Consider the following 23,485-nt stretch of genomic DNA (forward strand, 5'->3'; position numbering starts at 1 on the left):
TCACAGCACATCACCACTTTCCCACAGCCAGTCAAATGTCAACACTGAATTAGCAGTTGAAATGATTAAGACTGTTAAAGAAAGCTGTAAGCATCAAAGAAAATCTATGGCAGGCTATACCTGGATGTAGAAACGCTATCACAAAAGGTATTAATTAACAACAACTTTGTACAATATCATCAGATGTCAAGATGCTGTTATATATTGATGCTCACAATTCCATCGGTAACACAAATGACAATGGGAAAAGTGCAGGACAAAGGAAAGATACACAGAGACAAGCTAAAGACCTTTCAGATATACAGTCTGGAGGACCTAAAGAAAATGCAGCATGCAAGAGAATTCTGTAACAAGGCTGTGAATGGGCATTTAATTCACTCAACTCCTCTCTATTGCAAATACCGCTAGAAGACAGATGTGGAGATGGTAAAATATGCACCCCATTAAACTTCAGTCACAGGACATGAGCAAACCCATGAGGGGTTGATGATAGATATGAGAAGGCAATTATAATACTTAATTTACAGTAGGACAAAAGCAAGAGTCTCCTCAGAATCAGAAAGGCTCTCCTTGACACCAGTATCCAACTGCCTCCACTATACAGAAAAGTTTTTGGGCAGCGCTGAGGTGTGAAAGGACAGCCTTTCCAGGAACTTCCCTAGCTGCCAAGGAAGTTAAAAGTGAGGTAATGAAAATAAGGGTTGGTGCTAATGGTTGGTAATGTACACACACACTACAAACTTTATTATCTGAAGTGCATATGAGGAGCAATGCACTGGGATATAGGTTTTCCTAATGCATTGGAAGACAAGTTACGATTACAGAGAAGGATGCAGAGAAGTGTTCAGTGAATTATGACAGTATTTTGAGAGCAAAGGTTGAACGCTGCACTGTCTTGGCAGTCTTGTTTCCACTCTCTCTCAGCTCGAATACCAAGCAGATGGGATGCAAAATATTTCAATTAGTGGCAGCTATCATTAAAGTGACTAAACATTTGAGAAAAAAACCCAATGTTTTTACAATGACTGTGCTTTAAAAGCTAATGACTTCTTGCATTATTTGAGGTATATAGGCTCATTTTTAAAAGGTTTTCTGTTTGCGTCTTTTAACCTGAGATTATAAAGAATATGCACCACATTGTGGTTGGCATACCGGGTTCCTACTGAGGCCATTGATATGTTTGTCACCAGACTTCCTTGACTGGAGCCATGTCAAGCAATTCTGGGGCTCAGAGAGAGAATATCAAAAGTGACAGGGTAACTGACAGCTCTGACAGGTGGTTGTAGAACACACTACATTGTACTTTACTGTGGGAAAATGACCTAAACCTTACTGTTAATTCTAAATACCCCTTAGCGGCATGTGCTCCTCCACAGTCTATTATTATACTGTCAAAAAGGCTGGCAGAAAGTGGAGCTACTTCCAATGCACGACTGAATTGCTCCTTGTTTCTACCATGTCCAAGGAATGGAGTTCAGAGATTATGGTCACTGTGCAGAGCATAAACACCAGCCAGCTTTCTGCCTTCCGTTCATGTAATGTTTAACTCCCTTCCTCAATACATTGCCGAGTTTTTCTCTGAAGTCAGGATCAAAAAAAAGAATCCTTCTTTTATGTTCTCTGTGTGAATGATCTCAGACAGAAAAATTGCACATCAATGAGCAATAAAAAGGAAAACCTCGCATATGAGGAAGGAGCACAGATGTAAAGAAAGATAAGTAAAAATTCTAACAAAAGCTAAAAGTGCCATTTTGAGATTCTCCTCTTTTTCTCTGTTTTGGGATCTAAAACAAGCTTACATAAGACTGTGGGGGTGTTTGTTTATGTGTGGAGGTGTATTTAACTTCATGCTAAGATCTTTCCAAATAAATCACCTAAATTTGATATCTGGAACCTTTGATTTGGTGGTCTTCGTATCTACTTGCTTTTTCTCCTGCAGTCTTTCCACAGGGATGTTTTTACTGGCATCACTAAGCTTTGATTTAGGCTATTAAATCATATTTTGCTCTCCAATCTATCTACTAACATTTTATTCTTTCTATGGAGATAAAACCTCTATTATTGTCAAGTGGATCTGAAAGCATTTTCTGCCTTAAGGTGTTTGTGTTACACACAGGAAGGAATGGGAAGAAATGACGATGCTCTTATGGACATAGGAATTTGATCTGTTAAAAAGATGTAACTAAAAGCAAGTGCTAAGCACTTCCTTTACTGTATTATCCCTAGCACTAAACATCCAGCCAACACGGGGCTTCACTGTTTTACATCTAAGGGGAAAAGAGGTCTGGTTTGAGGTCTGCTTTCAAGATGAGGTTGAAAATCGGAGCTAGTGTTGTAGAAGTGTTAGTCCAAAAGGAGTTACCGTGCTAGGAGCTACCTGGATGGAGAAGGGCTGGCAGGGAGCTGCGGTAGATCTGAGGTGGGGAGGGATCAGCCCCCGAGTGATGCGAGTGTTTCACTGGGAACACTAGCAAGAAGGTCTGTATCAGTACATCCTGGTTTAGGAGCTGTCACAGATAATCACACCATATGTAACAGTAAGAAAAAATACTAGAATACGAATGTAAAGCAATTTTCAATGTCTATACTAGGGTTTTTACTAATACGCTGGTGCTGGTAAAAAATCCCATCTTTAGCTGACATAGGTAAGTACAGTTTTTGAATATGATAATGACCTTGAATCTCCTGGTACTTCATGATTAAAACGGGATTAACAACACTATAATGATCAGTGAGTGGAACGGTATCTGATACAGATACTGAGAGACACCAGTGCATAGTGTCCATGTCTAGGTGCTGGCAGCAGGGGCTTCAGGGAGGCTGGCTCCAAGGGCCCCATCGCAGGACACAGCTGAGCCCTTCAGCCAAGCCGGGGGTGCCTGGGGGAAAAGAGGTTTCCGAAAGGGCACAAGGCGGCAGAGGCAGAGGAGGAGGAAGCCAAGGCGGGAGCAGCGGCAGAGGGACCCCGAGGCCGGAGGAGGAGGAGGGCAGGAGGTGCTGCAGGCCCGCAGCAGGGATCCCCTGCAGCCCTGGAGAGACCCCGCTGGAGCAGAGACCCACCCTGCAGCCCGGGGAGGGCCCCAGGCCGCAGCAGGGGGATATTTCCTGCAGGAGCTGCGGCCGTGGAGAGCCCGGGCGGGAGCAGGTTGTCCCTGAAGGACTGCAGCCCGGGGCAGGGCCCGCGCTGGAGCAGGAGACGGGTGAGGAGGGAGGAGCGGCCGAGAGGGGCTCTGAGGGACTGACCGAACCCCCATCCCCATCCCCTGCACCCTTCATGGGGAGAGGAGTCGGGAGTGAAGGGGTGAAGGTGGGATTAGGAAAAAGCCAGGGCGGAGTGAAAAGGTGTTTTAGTTTTTGTCTTTGTTTCTCACTACCCAAATCTATTTTGATTGGCAAAAAAATAAATTATTTTTTTCCCAAGTCAAGTCTGTTTTGCCTGTGACAGAACTGGTGAGTGATGTCCCTGTCTTTATCTTAACTCATGAGCTTTTTTCTCCTATTTTCTCCCCTGTCCTGCTGAGGAGTGTGTTAAGTGAGCGGCTGGGTGGGAGTTTGGCCCTTTGCCAGGGCTGACCCACCACAGTCAGACTGCAAAGTTCTAATGAAGATTTCCTGAAGCAATCTATGAGATCTTATATTGAAATCCATGCAGCTAACCCTCAGTTTATATTGGCTACATCTTTTTTAAAAATAGGCCAATTTTTACCTACATAGGCTTTCCTGGGCTCTTTCTACTGCAGAAATCTAAAACTATAAATTAATTGACATCACAGCTTCCCTTGAAACCACTGGTTGAGGTGTGCTTCCCACTATCTTGCTGAGTGTCAGACTAGTCTTGTGGTTGTCAGCGTTCACTGGAAGAAAATCCCTAAGTGCCCTGATTGTAGCCAATTACAGTCACCCTGAAAATCATACTTAATTCGAGACAGAGGAAGATGAAAGAAGGATACATTTACTAAACCCAAAACAGACACATCTGCAAAGCTTTATAGAAGTGAAAAGAAGAAAAAATACATGCACTTGCCTAGAGATAACCTCTAACCATTTCTCTCGCCCTGTATGCCTTGGCTGATACACTGGTAGGGTCTTTTCCTCTTTGCTGCTGAAAATTTCAGCTCTCATCAACAACTGAATTCTAAGATTGCCTGCACAAAAACAGTCCAAACATTTGTGGCACACCTTTTTTTATAGTTCTGATCCATCTGTTGGGTTCATTCACACTTGCTATATACCATGTCTCTGATCCAAGCAGAAAGAGGACAGGCCATTCTTCTCATCCCACTTGCTTGAAGACGCTGATATCTGTGGATCTGGCACAAACAGTTTTACCTGCGTTGCCAGAGGGTTAATAACAATCTTTGTTCTTGTTTAAACTCCCAACAAGTCTTTAAAGTGCAGTGAAGTATGGTGCCCTTTTCTAGTGAGTGGGGAAATTTCACACCTCAGACTGATGGCTTTTCAGAGTCAGCTCTAGTCAACATCTAGACCGACAGTTTTTATGGAGACAGACACATGAGCTAGATACAGATCATTACTGGTATTTGCCTGAGACCAGATATTAAGGCCATCAAGCACTTTGTGTGTTTAAGGTTTTGGCCATTTTGAAAGATAACATGACAGCCTGCCAGAGCAAAAGAAAGATGGCAAGACAGTGCACTGATGACTGTTGCATATAGCATCAGCAGCCCTTGCTGAATTTGTGCTCCTCAAAAAGCTGCCCATGGAACCTTAAAGATACTGGGGCTGCAGACAGAAAGTAATACTAAATTATTTCTAAGAGCAATTGGGACTGAACAGGTTTTGCTGCCAGGCCGGTGGTTAGAGCCCAGCCTGTTGTGTTACCACAGTGATCACAACATTTGCCTTCTCTACAGCATCTGTTCAGAATGACGTTTTCCCAGGCTGTATGTACTATCAATGTATTATTTAACAAACACTTGAAGGGGAGTGATGGTGTCAGGAACATTTTGGATAACAACTCTTATTCCTCCCACTCTGCTGTCACTTCATTTGTTTCCCACAAGGGTACTTCTCAACTTTGAATATGATCCCTGATATCTATGAAATGAAGGAAAAAGTATGAAAAAAGCATATACTTTTTTCTTGTTTTAAAATAGGGATAAGTAAATGCTTCAAACTCAGAAAATGAATCTTCCCCAAACCCAAACAGCTTTGCTTTTCCTTTGGAGTCATTCTAATTTTACTGAAATCTCAAACAAATTATGTTAATTTTTTTTTTACATTAAAAAAAAATCATTAAAAGACAATGTAAAGAACTCTATTGACTTTACACTTCATTCCCATGAGCCTCTGCACTATGCATTGTCACCACAACACAAGCAAAATCAACCTTGCTCAACAAAACACCTTTACCAGCTACCTCTTTTGGGATGAGGTCAACTGTCTTCAGAAATAACCTGTCTCTCTTTGTTGACTACTGAAGAAGATAAAGTTGGATGCCCAACTTATGTATGACTAAAGCTAGAAAATGATTCTCAGCTATCTAAAATGTGAAAATGTATGTGAAAGCAACTGCATCTTCAGCACCTGTATTTTTTTTTAATATTCATAGTGCTTCTTACCCACCTACAGTATCACCCTCCCTCCTTCCTTTTGGCAGCCAGCATTCCTAAAAGTCCCCGTCCTTGAGAGTTTACACATCTAAATAGCCAATGCAGATTTCTAGCAGAACAGGAAGAAACCACAGGTTTCTTGTTGGGAAGTTACAAATGAAGAAGCCTGTTAGAAAGGAAAGACTTGAAGCCTGCAGAAAACACTGGATGGACAAGATGGACAAGATAGATAGGAATAGGAAAGGTGGGAGATTAGGAGGAATTATGAATACCCTACAGGTTTCTAGAAGCAAAGGGGATTGCTTAAAGCCCCAGAAAGATGTGGTAAAAAGCCTTCAGGATAAAAGAAGACACTCCTGGGAAAGGTGGGGACCAAGGAACATAAAATCCTGCTTCTCCTGCATTGGAGAGCAGTTCCTTTGCAGGAGAAATGTTGCAGGCCCACAGGTATGTCACCTTTCTCACACTTCATTTCATTCTGATCCCAGATGAAATGCAGCTATGACAGCTTATTTACTACTGCACTTGAGACCTTGTAAGTTCTTTTAAGTTTTCCCTTCAGAGACTTTAAAGTCATGGAAAAAGGATACAAAAAAGTTTTTAGTGTAAAAATTTCCCTGTCCTTTATCTGTTGTAAAGATTGGTTAAAAAGAACATTAAATTCCTTTGCTTTTTCTTAATTTCATCTATGGCCCTTCTCTTGTCATTAGTTTATTCGGTCCTGTGTTCCTGTATCTGCCTCCTTTTTTTTTCTGTTATGGGTAACATCTCAGTGTTATTATTATAATTTATTTTGCCACTTTTCCGAGCTTCCCTTGGCTTTCCTTATTTCTGATTTACACCAGACCTGGCATCTGTCTTATTTGGACAAGCTCTGTCTTATATGGTGTTATTTACACAAGATTCCCATATGTTTTTTAAGAAGGCTTCTTTACCCTCAGAAAATGTGCTCATTTTTCTGCTTAATGATGTGGGCTTCCTTTTTTCTCTTGGTATTCGTTGTCTCTGGAATTGCTTGTTACATACTTTCTATGTCAAATTTGTAGAGTGTAGGGTGTTCCTTTTGTATTACATTCTTCAGCATGCTGTTAACCTTTTCTATCAGCATTTGGGGTCTGCCCTTTCACAGTTCCTTGTCACAACATTTGCCTTCTGGGAGATACTCTTAGCTGTAATATCAAATCTAATTTTGTCCTGATGCCCAATGGAACCGATGTAACCTTTGTAGATTGGTATAATAAATATGATTTTACCAGGACTGAATGCAGGGGATTAAACTCCATATTCTACAGCCATTGCCATTACTAACAAATGCTCCTTCCAGTCTGACTCTTTCTTGGTTAAGGTGATGACTTGCAGGGCTTTGGTCCTACCTAGGAGAAGACTTCTACATCATACAATACCGTGTCTTCTGATATTCCTTAATTTTGCTTTGTTTTGAACAAAGCAGCTCAAATCAAACAAGTACAAGAACATTGTTGAATACAAGTCCCATATAAATACAAATGCAGAGACCAAGAGGAGTATCTAATAGCATGCATTAATACAGATGAAGATAAAAGCAGACACAAAGATCTGTTTATCAAATAAATCAGGTAAAAATAGGAAATAGACACAACTTCTCTTCACACCTGCATTTATATCTTACAGAAGGTAGGGAGGTAAGAGGTATTAGCACATAGATAAAGAGATATAGATGTGTACCTAACGTACATGTTTTATCCCAAAATACAAGCCATTAAAGGGTTTTTTGGCTGCATTCTTTTTTCTCCTGAGCTATACATGAGTGTGAAACAGCCCCCAAGCCTCTTGTATGTTTTGTTATTGTGTTATGTTTGTCTGTAAAAGTCTTGATATTGAAAATGTTGGGAAATGAAGTCATTAAGCTCAGCATTAGCTCTGGGGAGGCGGGGAGGGTTGACAGGAAAATATGATCACAGAGCTATTTACAGGAATTGAAATTTGAAACTCATATGAGAAATATGTGCAGGAGTGGTAAAGAGGAAGGTTTTTCAACTGTTACCATTACCCTGAATGGGTGCAATGGAAAAATTAAAAACAAACCTGGAGAAATTACATAAATAATATTCATCACCTGCTACTTCTTCATCTTCCGAAATGATAGACAAGGTTTTTGAGAAGAGGAAAAGTTCCAAGTATGAATTGGTGGTGGTGTCATAAAGAGAAAAATGTTTGGGTTTTTTTTTCAAGGGGCTTAATCTTCAAATAAAATGAGAGATGACAGGTAGATAATACAAGGTGCTGGAAGGGAGTTAAGGACAATAAATAAAGGGGGTTATTAGTGATGCTGTGTTAAGAATTGGCCACTGCCTTCACATTTCCTTCCTCTTCACTTCTTAAGTTAAATCTTCTGTGAAACTTTTTGGACTCTGGAATTTTTTTTCCTGGTTGACCATGGAACTTCTATTGAAACAGTAAAAATTGAGTTAATAGTTGCTATTAACTGTGTTGCAGCCCATGAATCCCCTGTGGTTATTAGTGAAATCACTCGAAGTTACCTTTTTTCTTACTTTGAAAAAAACTGTGATACTTTATCAGTTGGTACAATGGTGTAGGTACCCCAGCTGGGGAAATGGAAATTCAGACACACCAGTTTTTGTCCTGCAGCTGTTGTACACAAAAGTGGTGGTATAAAAACTGTGACAATTGCCTGTCTTTTGCCTTGTCTCTCTGAACTTTCGGACACTTGAATGGACATTTGTGTTAGGCAGACAGAGTCACTGGTGTCTCTTAGGCAAGCCTGACCTTGGAAGCCCTTGTCAATCAGCCTTTCACTGAACTTGTCTTACCTTCCAAGTTAAACTTATTCCCTCTGGAAACCTTGGGAAAGCAGGTGGATTCTTTCACAGAAACGCAGTGACCTCCTGGAGAGTGAAACTCAGAAGTCTTTGAAAAATAAGATATGCTTGGATCGTGTTACAGTGGCCACAGCTACTGATCCCTAAATGTCTGCTGAAGCATTCTAGACTGCCTGAAATATCTGTATCACAGGAGGCAGAGGAGACTGACACTTTGCTGTATTCTGCATCCACTTATGAGCATTTTACTTCACTGTAATATTAAGAACAAGAAAGGTTATTAACAGATGCCAGAAAATGTGAATTCAATTACAGTATATTGCAAAATACTCAGATGTAAAGTAGATTTACAAGGTACAGATATATATTTAGTCCAAGTAATAATGATGAACATAATTGCCCTTTTATAATATGAATGACATAAGGAAGAAAGGGCTAAATTGTTTTTTGTGGCTTTCATGCTCAGAATCAGAAACTCCTGAGCATGAGTGACAAACAGAGCTCATTGAAGCTCGTACAGAAGAAATTTTTAATGAGAAAATATACTTCAGCTCCTACACATTTTTAGCAATTATTTGAACAGTTTTTAAAAGTCAGTGAATAAAAGGGTAGCCAGTTGGGGGAAAAAAAAAAGCTGTTACGTTAAAAAATATATTATTTAAACTTGCAGCCGTTACCAGCTGGAATTGCAGGCAAAAGAGACCATAAAGTCTCTTTTCTGTTCTTCTTATATCAATAATGGCTCTATTTTTTTTAATAATAGGAAAGAAATTTGGTTCTTGGATTCAAATTAAACAGTAATTTTCACCCACATATATCCTCGGCCAGCATGATGAGAATTTAGTCAACAGCAAAGTTCTCCCTAACCTTTCCAAGGCCACATTTTTTTACACAATAAACCATGCAGGCCATGTGGAGCACTACTGGCTGGAAAAAGAACATTTTGTTATCTAATTATTTGGATTCTGTTGCTGCCACAGCACCACAGCACTGCTAAATATTGTGTTCCTGTTTCATTGACAGAACTTCACAGCCCAGAAGTTGTCTTCATTAACTTTGAGGGCCATGCTCATAGCAGTTTTTAAACTGTTGTGTCCGTTCATACAGGGAATAAACCCATGAGCCTATAAGCACATGCAGCAAAAGAATAATTCCTCAAATACCTGGAGCTATGCCCAAGAAGACCACCTGTGGGATGCCTGCAGACTCACCTGCCAAGTTTAGATAGCGTATAGATGAAATATGTAGACTCAGAGACACTAACATATTTAGGAACCTAAATCCTGTTGAAGTAAAACCCTTACAGACCCTGAACACAGAGCTCAGCCCATGTTGAATACAAACTGTGTGAAGATGTAGATCTCTCCCCTCTCTTCCCGATACATTATGTATCTCCTCTTGTGCTGCCTTTATGTGCCTGGCAGTAGACAGAAAAATGCAATAGGGTCTTTTCTGAAAGGGTAAGAGAAGTATTAGCCCTTTTACAGTGCAAGCAGGAATAGTCAGAGCCACTGCTTTCCTGCACAGGGCAATTCACGTTCAGAGAGTCGTACCAAGTAGCAGACATGGTTCCAGCAAGCTGGAGATGTAGCCACCTGCACCGTAGGCTGCCTCTCCTCCCATACTGAAGCAGCACTCAGATCTCTGCTGAGGTGGCACTAGTCCCATTAATTTGTGGGGAATCTTCATAATATTGTGTAACCCAGTACCTCCAGTGTTGCCACTGCTAATAAAAAAACGATTACAGGCTTCAAACTAATGCTGCAAGGCCTCTGTACTGCGGTTTGCCAAGCTTGCTGTGTCTGGGCTTGTCTAGGCCATGCCTTGAGCTTTGGTTTAGATTATAGCAATTGCCTGCTGAGCAGGTAACTTACCTAACTTGTCTTGTTTTGCTTTGCTTTGCATAACTGTGTGGTGTAAAGCCTATCGCTAAAATAATTTGGCTATATTATCTGTAAGTGACGGGTAGTGTTAACAAATATTTAATCTCTTTAGAATAAACTATCTATGGCTCTAGAATAATGATGTGGTACAGAGTGCAAGTCTAAAGAGATAACACAGGCTTTGAAAGTACAAGCAATGAATTATACCAGAAGCTCTACAGTTATAAAAAACTCAGCAATGTTCAGTTACTAGCTGAGTAAGAAAAGTTTTTAGGGGTAATAAAATTAATAAGGATCAAATATCCAATATACATAAAATATGCAATATGAAGCAAATTCAGGCGTAATGTGGAACTGTAGACCAATAAAGAAAGATAGGGTCCAGAGCATGTTAGAAGTATAAAAATTGCCTGAATTGGACCCAAGGATGAAAATAAATAAGCTCCCAGCATCCACATTACAGTCCGCTGGCAAAGAACTTTGGGTGCTGAGGATTTGGTGCAATTCAGTCCACCTCCCTTTTTCTCAAGAAAAACTGCTGCCATTGACTTTAGGACCCAGATGAACAATGAAGGTTGAGCAAAACTTCACGGAAAAGGGGTAAATGTTAGGAAAATGTGTATAATAATTTTAATGATATATTAAGACTTTCCTGGATTAATTAGATAATTTGGTCTGTGACTGTCAGTACCACCAGACCAATAACACGTGTTTGCTCTATTTTTATTAGATTATTAAGATTTTAATTAAGCCAACAATGAATTCTCAGCTTGGCATATAAATTGTGCTTCTTTTTTTCCATAAGAAGGTTTCTGGTATAACAGCAGAAGTTTACACAGAGTCACTCTGCAGTAAACCATTATGTGAGTGTGTAGCCTAATTAAAGACAGAAAACACTTTGTCTTTTGCTCTCCAACAGCCATTCAAAAGCTGAATGTCAAACTCATCAAAACATAAACCACAGGGAATACAGTGGTTTGGTATGATAACTGAAAGGTAGATGTAGAAAACACACATTGAACAATGTCTCTTCTGGCTAAGAACTGTGAGTTTCATAAACCTGGACCTCACCAGTGAAAAATAATTATTTTAAAAAATAAATTTACATCCTTTCTTTTAACAAAACAAAGGCACAATAGAAGAGTGCTTAGACTTCAACAGACAAACAATTCTTGAAATGATGAGTCCTGGCTTGAAAGCACAACTTTTGTTAGGTAATAGTTTCTCCCATCAATGCTCCCAAATTTTACATGAATTTCAGAGAGAAAATTTGTGATGTGAGAAGGAGTTTCTACAAATCTCTGTAATCCGTCAAGTAAATCCACAGATTACTATTAATGAAAGCACACAGCGTATAGACAGTAAAAGTTAACAATGTTGGTTAACAAAGGCTTTGGACATATCTTGGTTCCCCATCTTGTTTGGAATAATTATTGTTTCCATTACAAAATATACCACCAGTTCAGATGGCATTGGAGGTGAGCTAGGAATTTGACTATGCAGACAACATCAATCTTCCAACTAAATCAATGAAAGATATTCAATAAAGTACAGATGGTCTGGTAAATACTGCCAAGCAAATATGTCGTAATACTAATTAATCAAAACCAAAAGTTATGAAAATTAACTTAATCACCAATAACTTCATCTGTCTGGCAAATTAGGTCTTAAAAATTGTTAATATTTTTACATCCTGGAGCTGTGCCACTGCAACACAGGTGACGGCAGCCTGTGAAGCCTAGAATAATCAAACACTATGTTTAGCAAACTAGAAACAGTAGGCTTGGTGTCCATCTTCTGTTCCTAGCAGGCAGTCTGTGGACAGCCAGAACACGTGTTTTTTGCAGCTAACGTGCCACATGTCTATAAGAACATGCCTTTGGGTGGGTATGAAATCATATCTGCAAGTTCTGGGGGCTTGTTAGATAAGTCTAATTTTGAAAATAGACTAAATAAGGAAGAAGTTATAATTTGAACACCGCTATCTAATAATATGAGTAGTCAGAGAAAGAGACAGTTATAGTCTCTTTGGAGAATAAGATTGAACACTGAAATAAGTATTTCTTTGGTGAATTCAGTTCAGAGACAGAAAGTTCTCCCTTTAGGACATGTGGAATGGTCAGCTCAAGAATGGTTAAAATGATGTCATGAAAACAAGAAAATGAACTCTCCATTATGCCAGGTAACAACTTGGATACCATGACAAGTGGGAAAGTGTGGGGAGCAGAGAGTACTCTGCTTAGTCACCTCTGAAGCCTCTGCTCTCACAAGACAGCTAATCCACAAGTCACATAAGCTGCCCATGAATACAGCTGACTTGGGTCTACCAAGAGGTTGGATAAACAGTGAAAATTTATTTGCAATGGATTTCACTTGACTTTGTTTTTCCACCTAGTAAGGAAAGACTGTTGATAACAAAACTCCTGAGAGGCAGACAGGGTTTTTTTAAAGGAAGTATTTGGGTCATCCTCAGCATTACAGGAAAAAAAAATAGGGAGCACTGTCTGTAACCTCACCCCTTTGTTTTCCTTGCACCTACAAATATCCATCATGATTTCAGCTGCTTCCTCCTCTTGCTGTCTAGTCTAGTTATTATTGGGCTGGAAGAAGAAAGAAGTGCTGAGTAGTCCCTTTGCAATTTTCTCTCAGACCATTTAGTTCCTCGAAATATCAGGGTAGAAGGTTGGCTGATCCTGAATTTAGACTAGCTCCGAGCAAATGAAGGTTCCTTTCTGAAATGATACTATTACGGTACTATTCTGGAGAGGGGAAAAGCAGACCATTAAAACTTACAACCAAATGCTACTCTTGTTTTTCCTCTCCATGGCAAGTTTTGGCTTTGCTATTATAATAGCTTCCCTATTATAAACCACTTCATGGTGTATGTCTACATCACTGAGGTGGGTATCCCAGCTGGAGGTCTCACATACAGCTTCTCTGTATCTGTGCCTCTCTGCAACACCCATCAGCCGTGCGTCAGGTGTGTAATCATATGCCCCCTGAAGACTTTCTTATGTCAAGACAATGCTCAATATAGCACCTGTGACTGGTTTCTATTTTTGTGAAGCTTCAGTAGCTTAGTGGAGTGAAATGCTCCAAGGAACCTGCTCCATGGATCATGCTAATGCTAAAATTTGCTTTATATAGCTTTCAAGATAGGTTCCCCCAGAAAAACTTTCTTCCAGAAAACTGCCAGGCCATTCAATCAGCTCTGTCACCAGAAGTCCATTGGTTTGTTACTGAATGTGAACATCCTTCTATTCACTGGAAAAGACACAAATCATCCAGTAGACTGACTTCAGATGGAGATGTATTGATTTTAGCATCCTTATTGGGGAAAGTGTTGTAGGAAGGTTTTTCACTAACACCACAGGATAAAAATGGTGAAAGATATGCTTCAGTCTGTCATGAATTTATTTTTTAAAATGTCCATGGTGTCAGTTTAGCAGTTGGTCTACATATAGTGGCTACATACCTTACTTTGCAGTAGAAAACTCACAGTTTATTTCCACTGTTGGTTATAAGGGAAGAACAGGGGAATGATTCAGTCAATGTCTCTAGTGAAAAGCACAGATATTTTAAATTGTCACTTACTATTTATGCCTCGTGTGACTTGCAATAAGTCACCTTAAGCCTGGTTTCTTCAGGTGGTTTTTACTTGTAGCTGCAGAATTCAAAGAGTACAGCCTTTGCCAGCCGAAGCATTTGATAACCCTGTATGAGACTCTCATAATCAAAAGAATTTTCAAAGGTACAAGAAATTGGCATTCTTTACATTTGTTTTCAAGCTATTGAGTCTTGAGATAATTATTTGGATCATATTTTCAAGTTCTTCCCATCATAAGGAAGGCTAGAATTTATTTTATTTTTTAATGACAGTTGAGATTTCTATCAAATTACCAAAAAAACCCCTACCAAATGTTGTAACTATAGCAATAAAATATCAAGAGTTGGCAAAATCATTCTCTTTTCCTTTTCTTTTTCCTCTACCCACAAATACAAAAAAACCTGATTTAAGATACGTGGGAAGAGAGCACATGAACCTTTCTCTTCACATCCCCTAAAAAGGACTCCCCAGTGCAATAGCATGGCAGGGCTGCATTCTGTTAGTGCTTTTCAGTACCAAAAACCAGACCTGTCAGGAGAATCCATTAATGGATTTTGGTGATAACACATTTGGACTAGCTGGGTGGAGTACAAATGGAGCCTACCAGTGGATAGACTCTCAAACACTTAAATGGACATTCACATATGCTGTTTCTTCATTTCATAGATTTAATCTCATAATGTTTACCATTTTGGTCTACAGAGACATATTCTGCTTTCATTTTTACCTGTAAAATTTTGTTGAAGCCAAAGTGATTGAATGGATTTGAACAGACCAAAGAGAATATTTTCATTGAAATATAAAATGATTGCAGATAAGCATATCTTTTATAATTTGGGGATTGTTTTAAAACAAAGGGTGTATTTACCTGGGGACTTTTGTTCACTTCTGTTTTGAATAAATAAGCTACTTGAAAAGCACTAGTGAATATTATGGTCACATTTCAAAATACCCCAAACTTAAGAGCACATAAGTCTTAAGTCTTTGGATTGATCTTCTCGTATAGAAATATAACTAGGTCAGGCAGCATCTATGAAGTAATCTAATGATAAATAAAACCTAAGGTAAACCTAGGTTTTAGGTGTTCCAGGTAAGGCAGCAAGAAATTACTAAAATCCTTAAGGCTCTAAACAGAAGTGGAAAAATGCAATTTAGTTTGTTTCTGAGTATATAAAAATAAACCGATGCACTAAAAAAGTCTTTGAATAATTCAAGTTTTTACTAAGTATTAAGCAGCAAACTGATTAACAAGAACACAGGAAGCAGTAAGTATATGCGAGAGGTTTAATGAAACTGGGGTCTTTTTTGACACTGAAGTCAATATTTGACTTTGGAATCTGTGTTGCTTGCACTTATTTATACTGAACCTCTGCTCATGGCGGTGGGGTTGGAGTAGATGATCTTTAAGGGTCCCTTCCAACCCAAACCATTCTATGACTCTAAATATAGCAGAGTTATGTAGTCCAGAAACGTTGCACTAGCAGAACTCATATCCTAAGGAGGATAAGACTTTCTGTCAGCATCTGATTTTTTCTTGCAATATTAACATTTCATGTGCATTGGTCAATACTGGGTCCCTGCTGGACAAGCTGCCTATATACCTTATTTTGTGAGAGATTGTTTCTCTTTCCACAACTGCTGTATTTCTATGCTCTTACAAAACTTGAACGATACCTGAAACATGTCAAAACACATCATATTTTCATCTTGGTTTTTGCAGAGTAAGAATCTTAAATTTTACTGTAAAAGATGTGGTCTTGAAAATAATTTTAAGTTAAAAAATAGAGTATTGTCAATAACATTATCTCCAAAGGTATGTTAAAATGCTTCTAACAGTAAAATTATTAAATAACATTATGAGACATGAAATATGCTTTACCTACTAGGTGACTGAGAAGACATAATCTTTCTAAAATAATGTTCCAGATTGAGATGTCTTCCTCTGCAGACAGAAGAGTAGTTGGAGTGTTTTACTGAAATATTGGTGGTTTTTTATAAATTTAATGTCAGGTGTGGAAGAATGTAATATTTTTTAAAAATTGTGATATTAAATCAAATGTAGTGCTAGTAGGAATAATATGCTGTTAGAGTCATCTAGTCTGGTCTGGCAGATGTTCAGACTTCTGTTGCAGAACTAAGAAAGGATTCAGTATTTACTGACAAGAAGGCATAGGTAGGATATAGGGAAATAAACGCAAGAAATTCTAGTTACCCTGAGAGAATAGCTAGAATGAGACAGAAAATTTGGGGCATTAGATCCTGGACTTCTCTCAAAGTTTTTTTGTGGGTTTGTTGGGGGCTTTTAATCCAAAAGTCTAATACGTAATGCAGAAACAGTGCTAAGCACATGAAGGAGGTCAGTCATGGTCTCTCCCCTCTTAAAGCATCATCATCGGAATACAGTCTGTGTTTTCTTCTTCCCCTGCCATGTGTCTTGCATTCACATCTGCATGTTGGCCTACTTTCATCAGGAGCTCTGTTCTGAACTTTTCACATGTTTCTGTAATTTCAGGTCTGTTGCCGCACCAGCTGAGGTAAACGCTGAGGTGGGCGCAAGAGACTGGGTGGAGGTCAGGCTGAAACAGCAAAGAGAAGAAGAGGCGTTTTAATGTCCCTGTAAGGAAATGCTGCCTCCGACCCTGAGGGATTTGCTGTTCCCAGTGCGGGTAGGAAAGTACAGCTGCCCAAGGAGAGCTTGGCCTGGCAAAAGAGAAGATTCCAGAAGGAATGCAACCTAGCTCTTGGAAGCTTCCAGAAGTACCCGTCTTGTGGCCAAGAAGCTTCCAAAACAAACCAGCCTGGAGCATGGAAGCTTCCAGAAGGACCCAGCCTGGTGGGTCAGACACTGTAAAGGGGTGGAAGCCCAGGGCTGCCACAGGGTCTATCTTGCTGCGCACCCTGGGGAGCTGCTGTGGGAAATGGTCTCCTTGAGAACCCTGACTCCCCAAGGAGCCCACAGCATGGCCAGCTGAGCACCCAGCACAACTACAAATATGAGTATGTCTCTGAGCAAGTTTTTTTCCCCTAAATACTGCACATTTTACTGCCTCCTTTGATCAACTGCTCTCAATGTACCTAAATTGTATCTAGCTTGTATTTGAGTATTTGCCTCATTGGGTAACAGCCCAACAGGGAATTGAGAGCAAGTACGTGACTTCCAGAGTGGTGTTCACAGGCTTTGAAACCTAAGCAAAACAACTTAAAATTCCATTTTTAGTCAAAGAAGATCCTGTCAAGATAGTTAGTGGGGTTTAGGGAAGGATTCATTTAATCCTCAAGTAGACTTCTGTGTTGATCAGCTGAACCACTTCCTCAACTTCACTGACTATGCTGACTAGATGTCAGTATAACTACCATGTGAGCCCAGGTCATTAGGTGATATGTGGTACCTACACAGCTGGGTTTGATAAAAGGTCAGTGTGGGGGTAGAGCCCCATCTAAGCCCCCACCCACACCCCTACCTATGGGTAAGAACTCACATCAGACAGGTCTTTCCTGGTTTTCCAGCTACACTTTAAAAAGCCTGGAGCGTATTTATTTCTTTCAAAGCCTGTGAGTAGGAATCTATCTTTGGAAAAAGCCAAAAATGTCTCACTGTGGCTCTGCTTTATGAAATAAGAGAATTTTCAGACATGCTCATTCAGGTCAAGCTTAAGGCAAGCTCTTGGCTCACTCAGCCAGGGACAAACACCTCATATTTTTGCCATGGAATTAGTTTCCATTCTAATGATATACAGAGAGACATACATTTTAGTCCAAATCTAGGATTTCATCTGTCTCAGGAATTGGACTACCAAGGACTGTCAAGCAGGCAGATCAGGAAGTGTTGTCTGATGGAGAAGGACTAGGTAAAGACAGCATTTACCAATAGTTCCTGAGGTAATATTGCTTTTGCTGATAAAGAACAATTTTTAAAATTTTTTTAATTTAATTTTTTTTTAATCTTGCTCTTGAAGGGTGGTGTAGAGAACTTGATGGCAACAAATAAGAGATTTTACATCAATAAAGATTTATAAGTAAGCATTAGTGGGAGAAATAACAAAAGCCAAAGGTGACTTCCCAGTCTGGCCCACTCCTTCTTCCGTTATGTTTTCATTTTTATAGGCACCTTGTGGTGAATGTAGTTGTGTAACTTAGAATCATAGAATGGTTTGGGTTGGAAGGGACCTTAAAGATCATCTAGTTCCAACCCCCCTGCCATGTCCAGGGACACCTTCCACTGTCGCTCAAAGCCCCATCCAACCTGGCCTTGAACACTTCCAGGGAGGAGGCATCCACAACTTCTCTGGGCAACCTCTTCCAGTGCTTCACCACCCTCATAGTGAAGAATTTCTTCCTTCTATCTAATCTCAATCTACCCTGTTTCAGTTTAAAGCCATTACCCCTTGTGCTATCACTACATGCCCTTGTAAAAAGTCCCTCTCCAGCTTTCTTGTAGGCCCCCTTCAGGTACTGGAAGGCTGCTATAAGGTCTCCCCAGAGCCTTCTCTTCTCCAGGCTGAACAACCCCAACTCTCTCAGCCTGTCTTCACAGGAGAGGTGCTCCAGCCCTCCGATCATCTTCACGGCCCTCCTCTAGACTCGCTCCAACAGATCCATGTCGTTCTCATGTTGGGGACCCCAGAGCTGAACACAGTACTGCAGGTGGGGTCTCATGAGAGAGGAGTAGAGGGGCAGAATCACCTCCCTTGACCTGCTGGTCACACCTGCTTTGATGCAGCCCAGGATACGGTTGGCTTTCTGGGCTGCAAGAGCACATTGCTGGGTCACATTGAGCTTCTCATCAACCAACACCCCCAAGTCCTTCTCCTCAGGGCTGCTGTCAATCCATTCTCCACCCAGCCTGTATTTGTGCTTGGGATTGCCCCGACCCACTTTACTGTCTTGAAGGTTCTGGTTCTTGCATCTTTATAAATACATCTGTGAAAATTGAGATACAGGTTGACTTCTATAATTTAGCTTGATGTGACATACTCGATTAATCATCACATACCTTACTTTGACAGCAAAACCTGCTATGCAACTTGGAAAGGGAGTGCATAACCAAATGTTTACTCAGAAAGCCTTGATTAAGGATTGTTAGAGGATCAGTGTGAATAATATAGGTTGCCTGGTCAGCAGAAAAAGAATAACTGACAAACCCACAATTCTTTGTGAGAATAACCAAAGAGCCCTCAGAGAAGAAGCACTTAAACTGTCATTGTCTGGCTTACCAGCTTTTTAGTTGAGTAAAAGCTTACAGGGATGTTTAAGCAGGCATTAATAAGTTTTGGACAACATTCGTTGAATTAGAAAGTTAACCTGGACAATGTGTTACACAGAAGAGCAGAGTGATCTGATTATCTCTAATGGAATTTGCAATAAAAAGTGCCAATGATCTGTGAAAGATGCATTTCCAGGAAACTTACCACCTCTCTCACAACCTTCACTGTGATTGAAGGTTGACTCTGGCCCCCTAGATCGATTAGGGCCAAAGAGGTCCTAAAAAGGGAGCTGAAACAAAACTTCACTCTCACTTAAAACAAATTAAAGAAGAGCAAATTTGTTTTGCCCAGTTAAAACATCACAAATGTGAATGTCCTATTTTAGGACAATAGGCTTTTAAGATATAGTCTCCTTAGGTGAAGCCACGAACCACGCAGAGGGAAAATAACAGCAGGGCTCACATTGAGAGTGTTTGGTCCCAGAAGCAAAAACCAGTGCTATATTGCTGAAAGAAATCTTAACTTAGCAGACATATTTAGTCCCCTGTATCAGTCATTAAAAGCAGAAAAGGCAACATATAGCAGGGTAATAACTAAGGAGGCAGTTTGTCTCATTGGCATGGGAACAGATGCAAGCCGATAGTTTGAAATCTGAGTAGAAGGTACAACTAGAACAGAGAAGTACAGTTCTGTGGGAGGCAAAGTCAAAACTGCTTCCTTATATGTGACAGGCTAGTGATTTTTGTTGTCATCACTGTTACATTCACTGAAGACTTGGAATATGAAATAACAAAGACGGTAACCCAATTCAAAAGCAAAGAACACTACTAAGGCTTAGCACTGTATTCTGGGGAAAGAAATAAGATTAATAAAACCTTTGAACTTAAAATATTGCTGCAGAAGACATATACATCCAGTTAGCTGAGATTCAACACTCAGAAGTACTATGTCTGGAAAAACAAAGACTCTCCCCTGTCCTTATTTGTCAAATAAACTCGATAACTTTTAAATTCAGATCCCTCCTAAAAAAGAATGCTCAAACCAGTAGGCATTTTCCTCACAGGTTCCAACTACTACCCCATTAACTGCAACCGACTGAGATACATGTTGTTCACCCCTATAGGAGACACACATGAATATAAAATGCAATGTCTTTCTTAAATTTCTTATAATGCTGTTTTTAAAACTGAACCAAGTGCTACATAGTTTTGCCAAGCTGAAAAGTTGAGGAACACCTTCAGAGAGTTGAAGGTTTAGTTTAAGTCAAAGAACCCCTTGAAAAGCTGTGCCCTTCAAGTGCTGAGATTCACATTGATAGTTTATTTTTACCTGCTGTAAAAATATTCTTGAACTAGGAGAGGCGGAGTTCAGTTCCCTGGGAAAAGATGGTTAGGGAGTATGCCCAGATCTAGTGTCTGTCTGGTTATAAAAGGGGAAAATGTGGCTCAAGACTTCCTGTGCAAATGAGTTGGACCTATGATCTGATAACTTTTTCTTTATTCTTCTTACAAAATGTATGAGTATTGTGTAATGTCAGTCTTAGCATTTTTCTTACATGTATTTGCTATCTCAAGTAATGGTAGAAGACAAAGCTTTTTCAGTATATCTGTTCCATATGTCTCCTATAAATCTATAGTCTGACACCAACAGCCCTTGAGCAGAGTGCTCAAGGGTCTTCTATCTGCCTGAAGAAAGCAACAACATTTAGCTTTATACCTAATTCCTAATTCCCATTAACTATAGCAGCGTGCTCCTATCAGTGTAAATTGTGTTATTCTATGCCAGTAATTTTGTCGCATACAGAGTATGTGGAGAGGGACTTTTGTATGCCATGACGTGTACTTTGTTGATGTACAGTCAGCCAGTAAAACTCCTATGTCACTTGACAGTGACACCTCACCATCACTGGTTACCTTTGAGCTAATTCTCTCCTGCAACCTAAGATTCAGCAGTCCTGTCGGACCTGAGCCGCTGCTGCAAGAAGTTTGTGGGTACAGTGTTCTTGCTAAGACATTGCTCTTGAAACCTGCACATTTATAGAAGGATATAGTCAAACAGAATGCAGGAATTCTCTTTGTTTACATCTATGCAGACTTCACCCATAATTTCTGTGAGTATAAGAAACATGGAAATTAATAATTAGGAAGGAGTGTTTTTGTGGACAAAGAGGGTCTCTGCATCCTCTTTGGCAGATTTCTAACTTTAACTCTCTTTTACTATACGTACCAACAGCCTTTCACATGTCTGGGGTTGCCTATAGGCAATTGCCCAGTTACGTTTCAGAATGTTACAGCACAGGCAAATGCAGAAGCCTGTAAGACTGAAACACAATGTTTGAGACAAGATTTTACTTCTTCAGATAACTTTATTCATCCTTAATTTCTTAAGTGATATGAGTGGTGTTTTTTCTGCTCCTGTGTGCTTTCTGTCTGCTGGGAAAAGAAAAGCTGGAGTAAATATTGATAAACCTCCTCTTCTGAATTGTACTTGTCTGGACAGAAACACATGCATTTGTTTGAAAAATCCAGTTCTGCTTTGAAAAAAAAAATTAACAAAAATGCTATGGAGATCCATGCCCTTTAACAATTTTGTAACTCATTTTACTGATAAATTTAGTTATCATTAGTATTATTTTTCTGAAAGTCAGACAGAAATACTGATTTTGGACTTCCACAACTGTGTTGGAGTGTTTCTTTTTTCAACTCACCATCAACACCAAAGGTTCATAAAGACATGGGCAGTTCATTTATGCCCTCAGTGATTTTCTTCTTAATAAGCTTCAGCAGTATTTAACTAATTGGAAAGCAGACATATATCCTTCTGTTCTTTTCAATACATTGATCATTTCTATGCTGAATAATTTTTTGTAAGCAGAATACTAAGGTGATGCCATAATCCCTCTGTGGTCCTGCAAAATACAATCTACTGTGGAAAAAACCTGTTTTGAAATAGTTGCTTTCCAAATTAAGCTGCTTCTAGATGTAGCAACTATAATGAGGAGTTTCTCATCAATGAAATAGATGTTATTCTGATTTTCTTTTGTCTTCCCACATTACCATTTACTGTTACCTTCCATCCTCTCTTCTAATCACGGAACTATAATTAAGGTTGGGAAAGCTGTGGACAAACTCATCTAAATTTCAATCCCATATAAGATTTACAGGTTGAAGTAATAATTTGGTCAGACATAAATCCAGCTGACATTTTAAAATTCACACTCATTCACATCTCAAAATTAAGTGGAAATGTTTTTTTATCAGCTGACACCTGAAGGCAGAACTCTTTGTTTTTAAGTATTAGTGGAAACTGTGAAACCTGTACTATTTGTTTTAAGACAACCATAGTGAAACCAGCATAACACAAAGTCCCAGACCCAGGAATACTGTAGTTAAAAACTAAAAAAAATAAAAGAAATTATATTCTTCCAAGTATCTGAAACTCCTCTGCTAATTTGGTCAAATGGCACAAATCTGAGTGTCTTTGATGCCTTTATTTTAATTGCACAGAGTTAAATGAAGCAGGTTGCCATATGCTTTGTCTTTTTCTGTGAATGGAGAGAAGGACACCTGGTTTGGAACCGGTATTGTGTGATTGCACAACTATGCAAAGAGAATTGCAGAATTAAGGTGCACAACTCACTTTCCAGTCCTAAACTTCTTTTTAAATAGTTATTTTGTGTGGAATATAATCTGATTTTCAACTGTCATCTTCCAATTTGCATTCACTGGTATTCTTCAGATTAGTTCTGTATCTGCTGCAGCCTAAAGCACGTCTTGGGACCAATCATCACTTCTGCCCTAAGCCTCTCTTGTCTCCAGTACTTGCTCTTTGGCCTTTTCTTTGTGCAGAGATGCATTCTCACCTGGTCAGGTGGCATTTCCAGATTATTAGTGAAGCTGTCAGGAGGAGAAATAGTTGTTCCATCCTCAAACTCCCACTATTGGATACTCTGATATAAAATACCTGGAGTCTGTTTGGATTTTCTGGATGATGTTTACACCTTTGTCACTGGTCCATCAGCCATGTTCTCATGCCTGCCTCTCTCTTGACTCACCTCTCTCCACAACTCTCTTATGTGCCAAATAAAAAAATTAAGCACGTTTGCATTCTCCTCCTTTTGTAACTTCCCTGAAATTCTCCACCATCATTCAGGCTTGCCATCTTTGAAAGCACAATCAACTTCAATCTCTCTTTTCCTTCAGCTTGTCACCAGATGCTATTGCTCATTTTTATTTTTTTTTTCCACCCACTTTCATCTCTGTTTCTTGGACAAATCTTTCTCTTCTTTTTTCTTGAGGAGCCTAGCATCCTTTTTAGCAAAATTTCTTAACAAAATGAGTCTCTATGGTTGTTTAGCCTGCCTGCTGCTCTGTCAGCCTTTTCTCTTTGTGCACCAGTC

This window comes from Mycteria americana, chromosome 2 (assembly GCF_035582795.1).
Source record: "Mycteria americana isolate JAX WOST 10 ecotype Jacksonville Zoo and Gardens chromosome 2, USCA_MyAme_1.0, whole genome shotgun sequence".
Taxonomy (NCBI): Eukaryota; Metazoa; Chordata; class Aves; order Ciconiiformes; family Ciconiidae; genus Mycteria; species Mycteria americana.